The sequence below is a fragment of the Gopherus evgoodei genome, chromosome 11, assembly GCF_007399415.2.
Source record: "Gopherus evgoodei ecotype Sinaloan lineage chromosome 11, rGopEvg1_v1.p, whole genome shotgun sequence".
Taxonomy (NCBI): Eukaryota; Metazoa; Chordata; order Testudines; family Testudinidae; genus Gopherus; species Gopherus evgoodei.
The window spans coordinates 41,999,968-42,016,098 of NC_044332.1; the positions used below are offsets into that span (position 1 = coordinate 41,999,968).

Genomic DNA, 16,131 nt, shown 5'->3' on the forward strand with positions numbered 1-16,131 from the left:
TCAGTCAGTGGGGCAGCGATTTGGCTGTAGTGTGGTACAAATCGCTTGTAGTACCCGGACAAGCCTAAGAAGGATTGGACCTGTTTCTTTGACTTTGGGACAGGCCACTTTTGGATAGCATCCACCTTGGCCTGTAGGGGGTTTATGGTTCCTCGACCCACCTGGTGTCCCAGGCAAGTCACTCTGTTTTGGCCTATTTGACACTTTTTGGCCTTAACAGTTAGTCCGGCCTGCCTGATGCGCTCAAAGACCTTTTCCAGGTGTTCTATGTGTTCGGGCCAGGAGTCAGAAAAAATGGCCACATCATCGAGGTAGGCAACTGTATATTCTCCCAGTCCTGCTAGTAGACCATCTACCAGCCTCTGGAAGGTGGCGGGTGCATTTCACAGCCCGAAAGGAACGACATTAAATTCATACACCCCCGCATGGGTGACGAATGCTGATCTTTCCTTGGCAGGTTCATCTAGCGGTACTTGCCAGTACCCCTTGGTTTAAATCTATTGTAGAGATTAATTGGGCACGTCCCAACTTCTCCAATAACTCATCGGTGCGTGGCATTGGATAGTTGCCGGATGAGTTACCGCATTTAGCTTACGGTAGTCCACACAAAAGCGTATTTCCCCATCTGGTTTGGGTACCAGAACCCTGGAGATGCCCATGCACTGGTAGATTGAGCGGATTATACCCATCTGTAGCTGTTCTGGATCTCCCGTTCTATAGAAGCTTGGGCGTGAGGAGACACCCGGTAAGGTGGGTTCTAACTGGGTGAGCATTACCTGTGTCAATGGAGTGTATGCCCGTTCAGTCCATGCTAGGGTGGCTGAGAACAATGGGCGAAGCTAGTGCACAGCTCCTTGATTTGTTGCCGCTGCAGACATTCCAGGGTTGTGGAGAGGTTCACCTTTTCCACGCCACCGTCTTTTTTCCCTTCATAGTAGACACCTTCAGGCCACTCAGCATCATCTTCCTGGACTGTAAACTGACAAACCTGTAAGTCTCTGGAATAGAAAGGCTTGAGAGAATTAACACGGTACACTCTGGGTTTTAGAGAGGAATTGGGAAAGGCTATGAGGTAGTTAACAGCTCCCAGGCACTCTTGGACTGTGAATGGCCCTCCCCATGATGCTTCCATCTTATGGGCCTGTTGCTCCTTCAAGACCATAACCTGGTCTCCTACCTTGAAGGAACGTTCTCTGGTATGTTTGTCATACCAGGCCTTTTGCTCTTCCTGAGCATTTTTTTAGGTTTTCTTTAGCAAGCGCTAAAGAATGTCGGAGGGTGCTCTGTAGGTTGCTTACAAAGTCCAGAATGTTAGTTCCTGGAGAAGGCGTAAACCCCTCCCATTGCTGTTTCACCAACTGTAATGGCCCCTTAACCTCATGGCCATACACAAGTTCAAATGGTGAAAACCCTAAACTGGGATGTGGTACAGCCCTGTAGGCAAAAAGCAACTGCTGCAACACTAGGTCCCAATTATTGGAGGTGTTCGTTGACGAATTTACGTATCATGGCCCCCAAAGTCCCGTTAAACCTTTCGACCAGGCCATGGTTTGATGGTGGTACGGGGTGGCAACCAACTGATTCACCCCATGAGTTTCCCACAGTTCTTTCATGGTCTCTGCCAGGAAATTAGATCCTGAATCTGTAAGGATGTCGGAGTGCCAACCTACCCTGGCAAAAATGTCAGTTAGGGCCTGGCACACAGCTTTAGCCCTGTTGTTGCCTACAGCTACTGCTTCCGGCCATCGGGTAGCAAAGTCCACGAAAGTCAGTACGTACTGCTCTCCTCTGGCTGTCTTTTTTGGGAAAGGACCCAGAATATCCACAGCTACTCACTGAATGGGACCTCAATATTCGGTTGTGGCTGGAGAGGGGTCTTGACCTCGTCTTGGGGCTTTCCCACCCTTTGGCATACCTCACAAGGACCGGACATACTTGACAACGTCCTTGCCCATCCCTCCCAGTGGAAGGACTTCCCCAGTCTGTCTTTGTTTCTGTTCACCTCAGCATGGCCACTGGGATGATCATGGGCTAAGCTTAAGAGCTTTCCCCGGTACTTTGTTGGAACCACCAACTGTTTTGTGGTTGCCATTCTTCCCGGTGTCCACCAGAAAGAATTTCCTTGTATAAAAGTCCTTGTCTATCACAAACTGGGATCGGTGAGCAGAGCTGAGAGGCAGTGGGTGCTCCGTGCCGCCGCCCAAGCTTTCTGAAGGCTGTCATCTGCTTCCTGCTCCGTCTGGAACTGGTCCCTTGAAGCTGGAGACACCAGTTCTCCCTTAGACTGTGGACTTGGGCTTGGTCCCTCTGGAAGCGATGTAGGTAATGGGGTTGTTTCCGTTGCTGGTGAACCGCTCTCCGCTGGTGCACCAGGGGTTATTTCAGGCTCTGGCTGAGCCTCTTGGGTATGGTTGTCTGCTGCTTCTGCCAGTTCAGGCTCACTGGCGCCCTCTGGCATGGGGTTGAAGATGGATTTGCAAGCACTGTCATCAGTGCTGGCACCGGTTCTGGTGCTGGCTGCTTTTCTAGTTCCTGGTCTGGGACTGGAAGGACTGTGGCTGTTCTGTTGTTGGCATGGATCCGGGTCCACTACCTCTGTCTGGGTCTCTGGTAACACAGACGGGGCCTCTGTGGACGGCTCAGGAACAGGAATGGGTCAGGAAGCTTCCCTGGTTTGGCTGCGTGTAACCATTCCCACTCTCTTGGCCCACTTCACCTGGTTGGCCAAGTCTTCCCCCAGTAGCATGGGGATGGAAAAATTGTCAAAGACTGCAAAAGTCCACCTTCCTGACCAGCCTTTGTACTAGTACAGGCAGTTCAGCTGTAGGCAAGTCTAAAGCTTGTGACATGAAGGGGTAAATTGTCACTTGGGCCTTTGAGTTGATGAATTTGGGGTCGACGAAGGATTGGTGGATAGCTGACACTTGTGCCCCCGTGTCTCTCCACGCAGTAACCTTCTTTCCGCCCACTCTCAAAGTTTCCCTTCGCTCCAAGGGTATTTGAGAGGCATCTGGGCCTGGGGATCTTTGGTGTGATGGTGGGGTAATGAAATGCACTTGGTTGGGGTTCTTTGGGCAGTTGGCCTTGATATGTCCCAGTTCATTACACTTGAAGCATCTTCCAGCTGACTGGTCACTGGGTCGAGGTGGGTTACTGGAGACTGGTGAGATGGAAGAATAGGGCGTCTGTGGCTTTACTTGGGTTGTAGGTGGGGTCTTTGGCTGCCCTCGGTTGTAGGGTTTATTGTCGGTGTGCCCCCTGGGGTATTCGCTCCCCTTGACAGTAGCTTTTTTGCTTTCTGCCACTTCCATCCATCTGGCTCCAATCTCCCCCACCTCGGTGAGATTTTTGGGTTTCCCATCTGGTATGTACCGTTATGTCCTCAGGAACACCAACCAAGAACTGCTCCATTTGTATGAGGAGGTGCAGTTCTTCCAAGGATTTAACGTTGTGTCCTGATATCCAGGCCTCATAATTTTTCCCAACGTAGTAGGCATGTCTGGGAAATGACACATCTGGTTTCCACTTCTGGGTTCTGAAACGCCGACGGGCATGATCTGGGGTTATCCCCATTCTGAATCTGGCCTTGGTTTGAAACAGTTTATAATCGTTCATACTGTCCTTTGGCACTTCAGCTGCCACCTCTGCTAAGGGTTCTACTGAGCTGTGACCTCAGCTCTACCATGTACTGGTCTTCAGGGATGCTGTACCCAAGACAGGCCCTTTCAAATTTCCTAAGAAGGCATCAGTGTCATCACCTGCCTTGTAGGGGGGAAATTTCTTGTGATGTGGAACAATCATTGGAGCAGGGTTGTTAGGATTGGCTGGAGCATCCTGCCTGGCCCGCGCCAAGTCCATTTCATGCTCTCTCTCTTCACTCTGTTTTGTTGTTTTTTCCAGTTCTCATTGGTGGGCGCATCTTGGCTTCTTGTTTTCTTTTATGGGGCTGCCAGTTTGATGTTTTCTTCCTTTCTTTCAGCTCCACCTCTTTTTCTCTTTTTTCCATTTGTCGCCTATGGTCTGCTTCTTTGATTTGTGCCCTCTGCCTCCATTTTTGCCTTGGAAGTCATGGTTCCTGTGTTCTTGTGTTGGGGGTGCCCTCTGGTGTTTATTGTTGGAATTGCTGGCTCTCTGTCTCCTGAGGTCTGCCTAGCAACAGTGCCTTTTTTTTTCTCTAGCTAATCTTTTAAATGTAAAGTAAACCAGAAAAACCACTTATTTGCATGTGTGTTGTGCTGGTACTTGACTCTCAATCGGAGTGCTACAGTTTAACAAAAGACCCTTATAGTTCCTTGCTTAATATGCAAGCCAAACTGCAACCAGAGAACAGAAAAAAAAATTCTCTCTGGCTCTTTTTAAGAGCATCCTTTCTCTCTGCATAAAAGCCCTAGCAGAGAAAAAGAAAATAATATTCCTACTGGCTTCTGGATCTTATCTTTCCACACCACTGCCAACCATGTCATAACTTTCCTACTCAGATCTGAACCTTAGAGTTCAGAACATGAGAAGCTAGCATGAAACCTCCAAACTTAATTACCAGCTTGGATCTGATATCGCTGCACCAGCCAGAAGATTCCAGTGTCTGGCTCACTCTGGTCTCCCCAAAACCTTCCCTGCGGGGATCCCAAGACTCAGATGCCCTGAGTCTCACCACAAAGAGAAATAACCCACTTCCCTTCCCCCTCTTTACCTCCTCCCAGGGTACTCTAGAAGATTCCCTGCTTCAAGTCCTTGAAACATCGCACCGAGAAATCAAATATTTCTCTCCCCTCACCCAGAGGTTATGCAAATTCAGGCTTAGTAAATCTAACACAAAGAGATTTCTCTTCCCCCTGTCTTCTTCCTCCACCAATTCCCTGGTGAGCTGCAGACTCAATCCCCTCAAGCCCCCACTAAAAAAAAAATCAACAGGTCTTAAAAGAAAGCTTTATATAAAAAGAAAGAAAAGACATAAAAATGGTCTCTGTATCAAGGTGACAATATACAGGGTTAATTGCTTAAAAGAAAAAATGAATAAACAGCCTTATCCAAAAAGAATACAATTTAACACATTCCAGCAACTACACACATGTAAATACAAAAAAAAATAAATAAATAAACCTATTGTCTTACTATCCTTGTACTTACAACTTGGAAACAGAAGATTAGAAAGCCTGGAGATAGAGAGAGCACTCTCATAGCCGAGAGGGTCACCGAACCAAGACAAAGAACAAAGAACTCACACCCAAACTTCCCTCCACTCAGTTTTGAAAGTATTTTGTCTCCTGATTGGTCCTCTGGTCAGGTGTTTCAGGTCACTGTTTGTTAACCCTTTTATAGGTGAAAGAGACATTAACCCTTAGCTATCTGTTTATGACAGCAAGGTTGCAGTTAAGAGATTCTTTTGAATTGTAAAATGAGCACACTTAATATTAAAACAAAGCATGGAAAGTCATGCCATTTTTACTAACAAAGAAAGGCCTCTGAGGATCAGGCTGTGTCTGTGTTTCAGTACGCAGTGTAGTTGTAGCCATGTTGGTCCCAGGATATTAGAGAGACAAGGAAGGTGAGGTTTTATCTTTTATTGGACCAACTTCTCTTGAGAGGGACAAGCTTTCAAGCACTTTGGAAATGGTAAAAGACTTCTGTTTAAAGAGATACCATTCCCTATTCTCTGTCATGTTTGTCACTGTCTACTCACATTTACTCTAAAAGAGAATAATTATACTGTAACACAAACAATACAACACATACTCACTGTAGCAATTTCCATTTTCAAATAACTGTACACAAAATCAAATTAACTAATTCTCACATCTCCCCAATGGAGTAAGTGTCCTCATTTTACAGGTGGGGAAACTGAAGATTAAACGTTAAATACTTCCCAAAGCACGCAAAGGAATTCAGTGAAAGCTGGGGATGTCTTAGCTCCCTGGTCCCCAGAGTCCCCAGACTCTGACCATGACACTAACACTACAAAAACATATTCATAAAATTAAATACAGGCTGTTGCCAAATACTCCAACAGTGATACTCCTGATAACAACACCACATTGCAGATATTTGAGAACAGAAAGTATTTTGATTAGATTTGGTTTTACCATTAAGATGTTTTTTTCAAATAGAATAACACATTCCATAATAGCAGGGTGTTGCTATTTAATAGCATTGCGTCTGTGGGTATGTCTACACAGCAAAAACCATGCACAGACTAGCCAACCAGGGCTAACTTGAATTCAGCTAGCACACATAACAGCAGCAATGAATACAGCACAGCACAGATTTTAGCGCGGGTAATAGAAACCTAGCACATATCCTGGGTATGTCCTCTGCTCACTAACCCACTCTGAAGCCTGTACTGTGCTGTCTTTACTGCTATTGTTAGCCACAGTAGCTGGACTCAAACTAGATTAGGTAAAATAGCCTATGCACAGCTTTTGCTGAATGAACATACCCTATACAGTAATTCTTCACTTAACGTCCTCCACTTAACATTGTTTCAAAGTTACATCGCTGCTCAATTAGGGAACACGCTTGTTTAAAGTTGTGCAATGCTCCCTTATAACGTCGTTTGGCTGCCTGTTCTGTCCACTGCTTGTAAGATTCTGTGGAAGAGCAGCGACTTTACAAGGGATCATTGCACAAGTTCCTCTGCTCTGTCTCCTGGGGGAAGGAGCAGGGATGCAGCTGCTCCAAAGAGGTGGACCTGGAGTGGAGCGGGGACAGGAAGGGCACAGGAAGACGTGGGCCTGGAGCATCCCCCGGCAAAGTCAGAGCCTGTTCTTCTCCGGAGAAGCTGCCGCTGCTGCTGAGAAGGTGCTTCCTAGCGTCCCTGCCTGCAGTGGGCTGTGCTTGTGTGGGACAAGCTGGGGCACTTCCAAACTGTACTGTACAGTATATAATACCTTTTGTCTGCCCTCAAAAAAATTCCTTGGAACCTAACACCCCACATTTACATTAAATCTTATGGAAAAATTGGATTAGTTTAACATCGTTTCACTTAAAGTTGCATTTTTCAGGAACATAACTACAACGTTAAGTGAGGAGTTACTGTATTGGGTAAACACACGCAGAATGTAGTCTTGCAGTCCACTTTAGACAGAAACCTGACTAGTACTTAAATATCATATTTTTTTTGTTACATATTTCTAACAGCTCTTTCTGCAAAGTTTACAGTGATTTGCTGTTAAAGAAATGTGTTCAGATTGTTCAACATGCTCTACTTTAATTAGGAATATTCAATTTCTAATAATCAAGGAGTTTTAATATAACTTCTACAAGATGATGGAATGCACATCTCTTCTGTGTGGATATTTTAATTTAAATCAGAATATAAAAGCTAGTTTATATGTTGGACTAAACCGCAAATTATGTATACCAAATTCTCAGTTAATAACCAAGCTTGGGGAAATAGCATAGTAGCCTGGAAGGCGCACAGGAAAAAAAAGTAAGCTGCATAATTTTTCTGTTTTTATCTATTAAATGCTTGGAGGTTGGAACTGTATTAAGATGTCACCAAGAAATGTCTGCAGTCAAAACAATCATATGAAAATGGAGTCCATTAAGTTGATGCTATGTACTACTGCGGCATACTCAGATCATTAATAACAAAAACACATTTTCATGCTAAGAAGGGTACTTAAAATTATTCACTAATTAAACTAGGAAGCAAATACATATTTATTTTAAAAAGTTACTGAACTGTTCTAATTTGCATGCCCATAAGCCTTTTATGCATAGACCTAAGCACAACCACCTAGGTTTGTCTGTTTGGATAGAATTTTTCCAAAGAGTTAGATTCCCCTCCATAGTCTTAGGCCTGGTCTACACTACGCGTTTATACCGATTTTAGCAGTGTTAAACCGATTTAACGCTGCACCCATCCACACAATGAGGCCCTTTATATCTATATAAAGGGCTCTTTAAATCGGTTTCTGTACTCCTCCCCGACAAGAGGAGTAGCACTGAAATCGGTATTACCATATCGGATTAGGGTTAGAGTGGCCGCAAATCGACAGTATTGGCCTCCGGGTGGTATCCCACAGTGCACCATTGTGACCGCTCTGGACAGCAATCTGAACTCGGATGCACTGGCCAGGTAGACAGGAAAAGCCCCACAAACTTTTGAATTTCATTTCCTGTTTGCGCAGCGTGGAGCTCTGATCAGCACGGGTGGCGATGCAGTCCCAAATCCAAAAAGAGCTCCAGCATTGACCGTACAGGAGATACTGGATCTGACAGCTTTTTGGGGAGGCAAATCTGTTCTATCAGAGCTCCGTTCCACAAGACGATATGCCAAAGCATTTGAAAAAATCTCCAGACAGAGGCCACAGCAGGGACTCATCATAGTGCTGCATGACAAGCGTAAGGGAAAGCCAAAGAATCAAATGGACGCTTATGGAGGGAGGGGGGGAGGAGGTACTGAGGACTCCAGCTATCCCACAGTCCTCGCAGTCTCCAAAAAGCATTTGCATTATTGGCTGAGTTCCAAATGCCTGTCGGGTCAAACACATTGTCCGGGGTGGTTCAGGGTATAGCTCGTCTATTTACTCCCCTTTCCCTCCGGTGAAAGAAAAGGGAAAAAAATCATTTCTTGACTTTTTTATATGTCACCCTATGTCTACTGCATGCTGCTGGTAGACGCGATGCTGCGGCACGGAACAGCAGCACCCTCTCCCCTCCCCTCCTCGGTGGCAGACGGTACAATATGACTGCTATCCATCGTCATCATCAACCCGTGAGTGCTCCTGGCTGGCCTCAGGTGAGGTCATCTGGGGGCACCTGGGTAAAAATAGGAATGACTCCCAGTCATTCCCAGTAGATGGTACAGAACGGCTGGTAACCATCTTCATCATAGCAACTGGGGGCTGAGCTCCATCAGCCCCCTCCTTTCATGTCTAAAGAAAAGATTCTGTCCTGCCTGGACTATCATAGCAGCTGGAAGCTGTCTCCCCCTCATTTTATCTCACTAACAAGTCACTGTTTCTTATTCCTGCATTCTTTATTACTTCATCACACAAATGGGGGGGACACTGCAATGGTAGCCCAGGAGGGTTGGGGGAGCAGGGAAGCAATGAGTGGGGTTGTTGCAGGGGCACTCCCTAGAATGGCATGCAGCTCATCATTTCTGCGGGATCTGACATGGAGCGGCTGTACTCTCTGGTACACTGGTTCTCTAGTACACTTGCCCCATATTCTAGGCAGGACTGACTCTATTTTTAGATACAACATAAAGGAGGAAATGACCCAGGGGGTCATTCCCATTTTTGTCTTTGCTCCCCTGGACGACCTCAGCCAAGAGCACCCATGACAGCAGCAGACGGTACAGAACGACTGATAACCATCATCTCATGGCCAATTTACAATGACATGGCAGACGGTACAGAACAACTGATAACCGTCTCTGCTATCTTGCAAAGGCAAATGAATGCTGCTGTGTAGCACTGCAGTACCGCCTCTGTCAGCGGCATCCAGTACACATATGGTGACAGTGACAAAAGGCAAAACAGGCTCCATGGTTGCCATGCTATGGCATCTGCCAGGGCAATCCAGGGGAAAAGAGCGCGAAATGATTGTCTGCCGTTGTTTTCACGGAGGAAGGAATGAGTGATGACATTTACCCAGAATCACCCGCGACACTATTTTTGCACCATCGTGCATTGGGATCTCAACCCAAAATTCCAATGGACGGGGGAGACTGCAGGAACTATGGGATAGCTACCCACAGTGCAACGCTCCAGAAATCGACGCTAGCCTCGGTACATGGACGCACACCACCAAATTAATGTGCTTAGTGTGGCCGCGTTCACTCAACTTTATACAATCTGTTTTACAAAACCGGTTTATGTAAAATCGGAATAATCCCGTAGTGTAGACATACCCTTAGCTACATTCCTACCAACACACATCCCCTCTCATGTACAGTGGGTCTAGCCACCATTCCTGCATTCTGGGCAGAACCATGACTATTTGTTCTCCTGGATGGGGAGTAGACTGCACTCAACCAATATTACAGAGGCTGGAAGCAAAGTCAGGCAAGTGATGTCACATACGTGCACGCAGTCATATGGCCAAGGAGCCCCAGACACAAAAGCACAGTCATCACCAGTCTCGTGCATTGGCTATTCTCTACTGACTGAGGCAACCGTAACCTGTCCTCTGGCAGGAAAATATTTACCAAACTGGAGTCAAGTTGAGCTCCTATGAACTCCATTGTCTATGGGTGCATGAGACAACATCTCATAGTTCATCAGGAGACTTAAGTAGGAGAACAGGGAAAGAACATGATCCAGGGCCATTTCAGTCTGTTCATGAGACCTGCCTCTGATCAGGCAGACATCTAAATACAAGTAGACAGATTCCCTGGTTGCTATTCCCTGTGCCATCAGCACCATGTGCTTTTCCCTGTGATAGGCACTTGGAGAAAACTCTGAGTGCCATGGAGAGTCCAAAAGGTAGAACCCTGTAGTGATGGCATTTGGCCCCTACTGTGAACCTCAGATACTTTCTGTGAGCTAGATGACAGCTGAACTTATGACAGCATATGAATTTGTTGTCCAGTGGCACCTTAAAGACTACCAGATTTATTTGGGGTTTTTTACCCATGAAAGCTTATGCTTAAATAAATCTGTTAGTCTTTAAAGTGCCACCAGACTCCTTGTTGTTTTTGTGGATATAGACTAACACGGTTACCCCTCTGATATATGAATGTGTTGATCTCCTCAAGTCTGGGATAGGATGAAGACCCCCTTTTCCCTTTGGAATAAGAAATATCAAGAGTAGAAATCTCTTTCCCCTGTATTCCTGAAGAAATTCCTCTATGGCTCCCAGACAAAATAATGAGGTTCCTTCTCTTTGTAAGAAGGGCAGGGAAGGGAGATAGCTAGGAGGTAAAGTATGAAAGGGCAGTCATAGGTTATGTCTCAAGCACTCATCATGTCTGATGTCAAAACAGATCATGCCTAGTGGAGGCTTCCTACTCTTGTGCTTCACGGATTGGTTCTGGTACAGCTCTTCACCATCTCATCAAATATGCTGAAAAGTCAACATGGAATAGTGCAGGGCTAACATCGAAGAAGGTGGAACTCTGTCTGTGGTGATGGTGCACTTTGTCAATGCTGGTGTGGCAGCTGAGGGCAATACTCCTTTCAATGGGCTGAGGGAGAACAGATCCTCATTACCCTTTTCTCTAAGTCTATCCTATTTGTCCATCTTAAACTTGTGACTTATCCAGTTTTCTTCAGTTTACTCTCTCAGATATTAGTGGTTCTCCTGGACAAGAGGTACATCTTCAAACATTCCTGTCTTCTAAATTCTTCTCCTTTGATCTGTAACATTTGTGTAATTCTTAACACGAAACAATCATCCTCTGATATCGCCCATGTATGCAAGTGTGTGTAACTACTTCTATATATTTTATTAGCTCAAAACCACTCCTGCTGAAGTTTTCATCCATGTCAGTTTCTTGAACCATATTTGATACTGCCTCCAGCTTGACAACTGAAATTCCCTTGTACATAGCTTCAACAAGTCTCAGTTTTCCATGCAGGGTGTAATCAAGAAGGCCAAAGCACAATTGGAGTTGCAGCTAGCAAGGGATGTGAAAAGTAACAAGAAGGGTTTCTACAAGTATGTTAGCAAAAAGAAGAATATCAGGGGAAGTGTGGGACCCTTACTGAATGAAGGAGGCAGCCTAGTGACAGATGATATGGAAAAAGCTGAAGTACTCCATGCTTTTTTTGCCTCGGTCTTCACAGACAAGGTCAGCTCCCACACCACTGCACTGGGCAGCACAGTATGGGGAGGAGGTGAGCAGCCCTCAGTGGTGAAAGAACAGGTTAAGAACTATTTAGAAAAGCTGGACATGCACAAGTCCCTGGGCCCAGATCTAATGCATCCCAGGGTGCTGAGGGAGTTAGCTGAAGTGATTGCAGAGCCATTGGCCATTATCTTTTAAAACTCCTGGCAATCGGAGGAGGTCCCGGATGATTGGAAAAAGGCAAGCATAGTGCCCAACTTTAAAAAAAGGAAAGAAGGTGAATCCAGGGAACTACAGACTGATCAGCCTCATCTCGGTCCCTGGAAAAATCATAGAGCAGGTCCTCAAGGAATCCATTTTGAAGCACTTGGAGAAGAGGAAGGTGATTAGGAACAGTCAATATGGATTCACCAAGGGCAAGTCATGCCTGACCAACCTGATTGCCTTCTATGATGAGATAACTGGCTCTGTAGATATAGGGAAAGTGGTGGACATGATATACCTTGACTTTAGCAAAGCTTTTGATACTGTCTCCCACAGTATTCTTGCCAGCAGGTTAAAAAAGTATGGATTGGATGAATGGACAATAACATGCATAGAAAACTGGCTAGGTCATCGGGCTCAACGGGTAGTGATCAACAGCTCGATATCTAGTTGGCAGCCGGTATCAAGCGGAGTGCCCCAGGGGTCAGTCTTGGAGCTGGTTTTGTTCAACATCTACATTAATGATCTGGATGATGGGATGGATTGCACTCTCAACAAGTCTGTGGATTACACTAAACTGGGGAAAGAGGTAGATAAGCTGGAGGATAGGGATAGGGTTCAGAGTGACCTAGGCAAATTGGAGGATTGGGCCAAAACAAATCTGATGAAGTTCAACAAAGACAAGTGCAGAGTCCTGCATTTAGAACAGAAGAATCCCATGCACTGCTATCATCTGGGAACCGACTTGTTAAGCAGCAGTTCTGCAGAAAAAGACCTGGGGATTACAGTGGATGAGAAGCTGGATATGAGTCAACAGTTGCCCTTGTTGCCAAGAGGGCTAACGGCATATTGGGCTGCATTAGTAGGAGCACTGCCAGAAGATCGAGGGAAGTGATTATTCCCCTCTATTCGGCACTGGTGAGGCCACATCTGAAGTACTGAGGTCAGTTTTGGGCCTCCCACTACAGAAAGGACATGGACAAACTGGAGAGTCCAGCAGAGGGCAACGAAAATGATTAGAGGGCTGGGGCACATGACTTACGAGGAGAAGCTGAGGGAACTGGGCCTATTTAATCTGTAGAAGAGAAGAGTGAGGAGGGATTTAATAGCAGCCTTCAACAACCTGAAGCGAGGTTCCAAAGAGGATGGAGCTAGGCTGTTCTTGGTGGTGGCAGATGACAGAATAAGCAAGTTGCAGTGGGAGAGGTCTAGGTTAGATATTAGGAAACATTATTTCACTAGGACAGTGCTGAAGCACTGGAATGGGTTACCTAGGGAGGTGGTGGAATCTCTTAGAGGTTTTTAAGGCCCGACTTGACAAAGCCCTGGCTGGGATGATTTAGTTGGGGTTGGTCCTGCTTTGAGCAGGGAGTTGGACTAGATGACCTCCTGAGGTCTCTGCCAACCTAATCTTCAATGATTCCAGAATCTATCCTATGCAGAATGCATGCTCACATGTACAAAGAAGCGAAACATCTCTTTTATTATATCTCTGAAGAATTCCATTAACCTTTCATTTCAAGTTGCAATTCAAAGTTAATCATGGTTTTAAAGCCATCCATAAACATATTTCAGAACATTCTACAGGTTTTGTTTTGCCCTATTTCCATTACATGCGCTGTCCCTTCACAGAATCTCAACCTAGTCAGTAAAAGACTCTTTTTGGTGACTCTTTCCATCTGGAACAGCCTTCCTGTATCTCTACTCCATTAATAAAACACCTAAAAGCACTTTCAAATATATGAAACTATTTCCTCTACTATGTCCCATACCCTCTACTATTTTTTTAAATCTTGTAACCACAATATTTAATTCTAAAATTTGTTTGGGTTATAGTTTGTATGAACATCACTGTATAAGATAAAAGTTCTGCTTAAACAGGGTGGATTGATTTAAATTATAATAGTTTTAAGTCACTAATTTTAATCATGACCTAAATCAGTGAGCAAGAAACCTTGGTTTAAATCATTGGTTTTATCCTGGCTTGCATTTTTAGTTATTTTCCTAAAAAAAGGTTAGCTCTCATTGATTGGTATAACCACTAAAATGGGAATTTGCAACCATATTTGCCTTTCCACTAAATTTGATCTACTTTTTGATAGCCTGGAGGATACACTATATCTACACTAATTTATTTAAACAATTACATAGCTTACTATACATTTATTCAAAGTCAGATTTTATGTGATATTAAAAAATGATAACTGACCCACTTCTTATTGAATAAATGATGGGGGGGGGGATTTGGTAGGGTTTTGTGTCACGCTGTATTTGGATAGAAATTGGAAATCAATTAAAAATTTACAACAGCAGTTGTTTTGAAATTGTTTTCATTAGTTAAATAAAACTACCTTAAATGTGCTTGATATCTAAGAAAACTACAATCAAAACATTTTTTGCACTTAAAACTGATGTATTAAAACAAATGAAGTATTAACTTTAGTTAGTGAATTGACAGATTGTTTCCAGTTATCATAAACCAGATTTTTTCAAAGGTATTTAGGTGCTTAAAGATGCAAAATAGCTGCCTAGTGGGATTTTCAAACTTTAACAGGTTAGGTGGCTAACTCCCATTAAAATCAACAAGAGTTAGGGTATGTCTACATCTACAATTTTGCAGCGCTGGTTGTTACAGCTGTATTAGTACAGCTGTATAGGGCCAGCGCTGCAGAGTGGTCACACTTACAGCAACCAGCGCTGCAAGTGGTGTGAGATGTGGCCACACTGCAGCGCTGTTGGGCGGCTTCAAGGGGGGCTACGGGAAAGCGAGAGCAAACCGCAGGGAAGCAGGTCTCCTTCCCCGCGGTTTGCTCCAGTGTTCCCCGAACCCCCGTGCAAGCAGGTCTCCTTCCAAGCAGTTTGCTCCGGTGTTTTTTGAACCCCCGTGCAAGCAGATCTCCTTCCCTGGGGTGTGCTGTCGCGTTCCCCGAACCCCCGTGCAAGCAGGTCTCCTTCCCAGCGGTTTGCTCCAGTGTTCCCCGAACACCCCCCCCCCCCAAGCAGATCTCCTTCCCCGCGGTGTGCTGTCACGTTCCCCGAACCCCCGTGCAAGCAGGTCTCCTTCCCAGCAGTTTGCTCCGGTGTTTTTTGAACCCCCGTGCAAGCAGATCTCCTTCCCCGGGGTGTGCTGTCGCGTTCCCCGAACCCCCGTGCAAGCAGGTCTCCTTCCCAGCGGTTTGCTCCGGTGTTCCCCGAACCCCCCTGCAAGCAGGTCTCCTTCCCAGCAGTTTGCTCCGGTGTTTTTTGAACCCCCGTGCAAGCAGATCTCCTTCCCCGCGGTGTGCTGTCGCATTCCCCGAATCCCCCTGCAAACCGCAGGGAAGGAGATCTGCTTGCACGGGGGTTAGGGGAACGCGAGAGCAAACCGCGGGGAAGGAGACCTGCTTCCCCGCGGTTTGCTCTCGCGTTCCCCGAACCCCCCTGCAAACCGCGGGGAAGGAGACCTGCTTGATTACCAGAGAGGCTTCCTCTGGTATGCTGGGATACCGGTTTATTCCACGGAGGTCAAGAAAAACGCTGGTGAGTGTTTACACCTGATGACCAGCACTGGATCACCAGCGCTGGATCCTCTACACCCGAGTTTCAACGGGTGTGCGGCCAGCGCTGCAAACAGGGAGTTGCAGCGCCGGTGATGCCCTGCAGATGTGTACACCTCCTAAGTTGCAGCGCTATAACTCCCTCACCAGCGCTGCAACTTTGTGGTGTAGACAAGGCCTTAGGCATCTAACATACTCAGACACTTTTGAAAATCCCATTAGGCACCAATCTGAATCCTTAGGTGCCTAAATATTTTTTTAAATCTGGTCCCACACCCTTCAAGCTTTTTAAATTAGCAGAGCTCATCCCTTCCCACTCGATTTTGATTTATACGTTTGAAAAGAAAAACAAGTTTTCCTGCCTTTTTAACTCCCCAAAATGTCATCTTAACTTTGAGCGAACTAGTCCAAATGAAGAAAATATTCTCTCTGTATCTGCTAGCTAAATTGAAAACAAAAGTAATTAATGCAAAGGCTTTTCTGCACAACAGAAACTGAAAGTACTTACATTTGGAAAAAAGTAAATACCAGTATTCGCTTCATGGTCTGAAAATAATATATAAAGTAATACAATACATGACATTGTGATAGATTTATCAAGCTTCAGCTGACCTCAGAAGTTAAGATGTTTTTCTTTTGATTCTCTATATAATT

The 16,131-nt window shown here is 45.4% G+C and overlaps 1 protein-coding gene and 1 long non-coding RNA gene across 6 annotated transcripts in view; one reads left to right on the forward strand and one right to left on the reverse strand.

The window, feature by feature from the left end:
- The window catches only part of UBR3 (ubiquitin protein ligase E3 component n-recognin 3), a 217,063-nt gene that overhangs the window by 88,083 nt on the left and 112,849 nt on the right, over positions 1-16,131 (reverse strand). The window lies entirely within an intron of this gene.
- Positions 1-16,131, forward strand: part of LOC115659708 — a 35,648-nt gene that overhangs the window by 14,383 nt on the left and 5,134 nt on the right. The gene's annotated exons all lie outside the window — the stretch shown is intronic.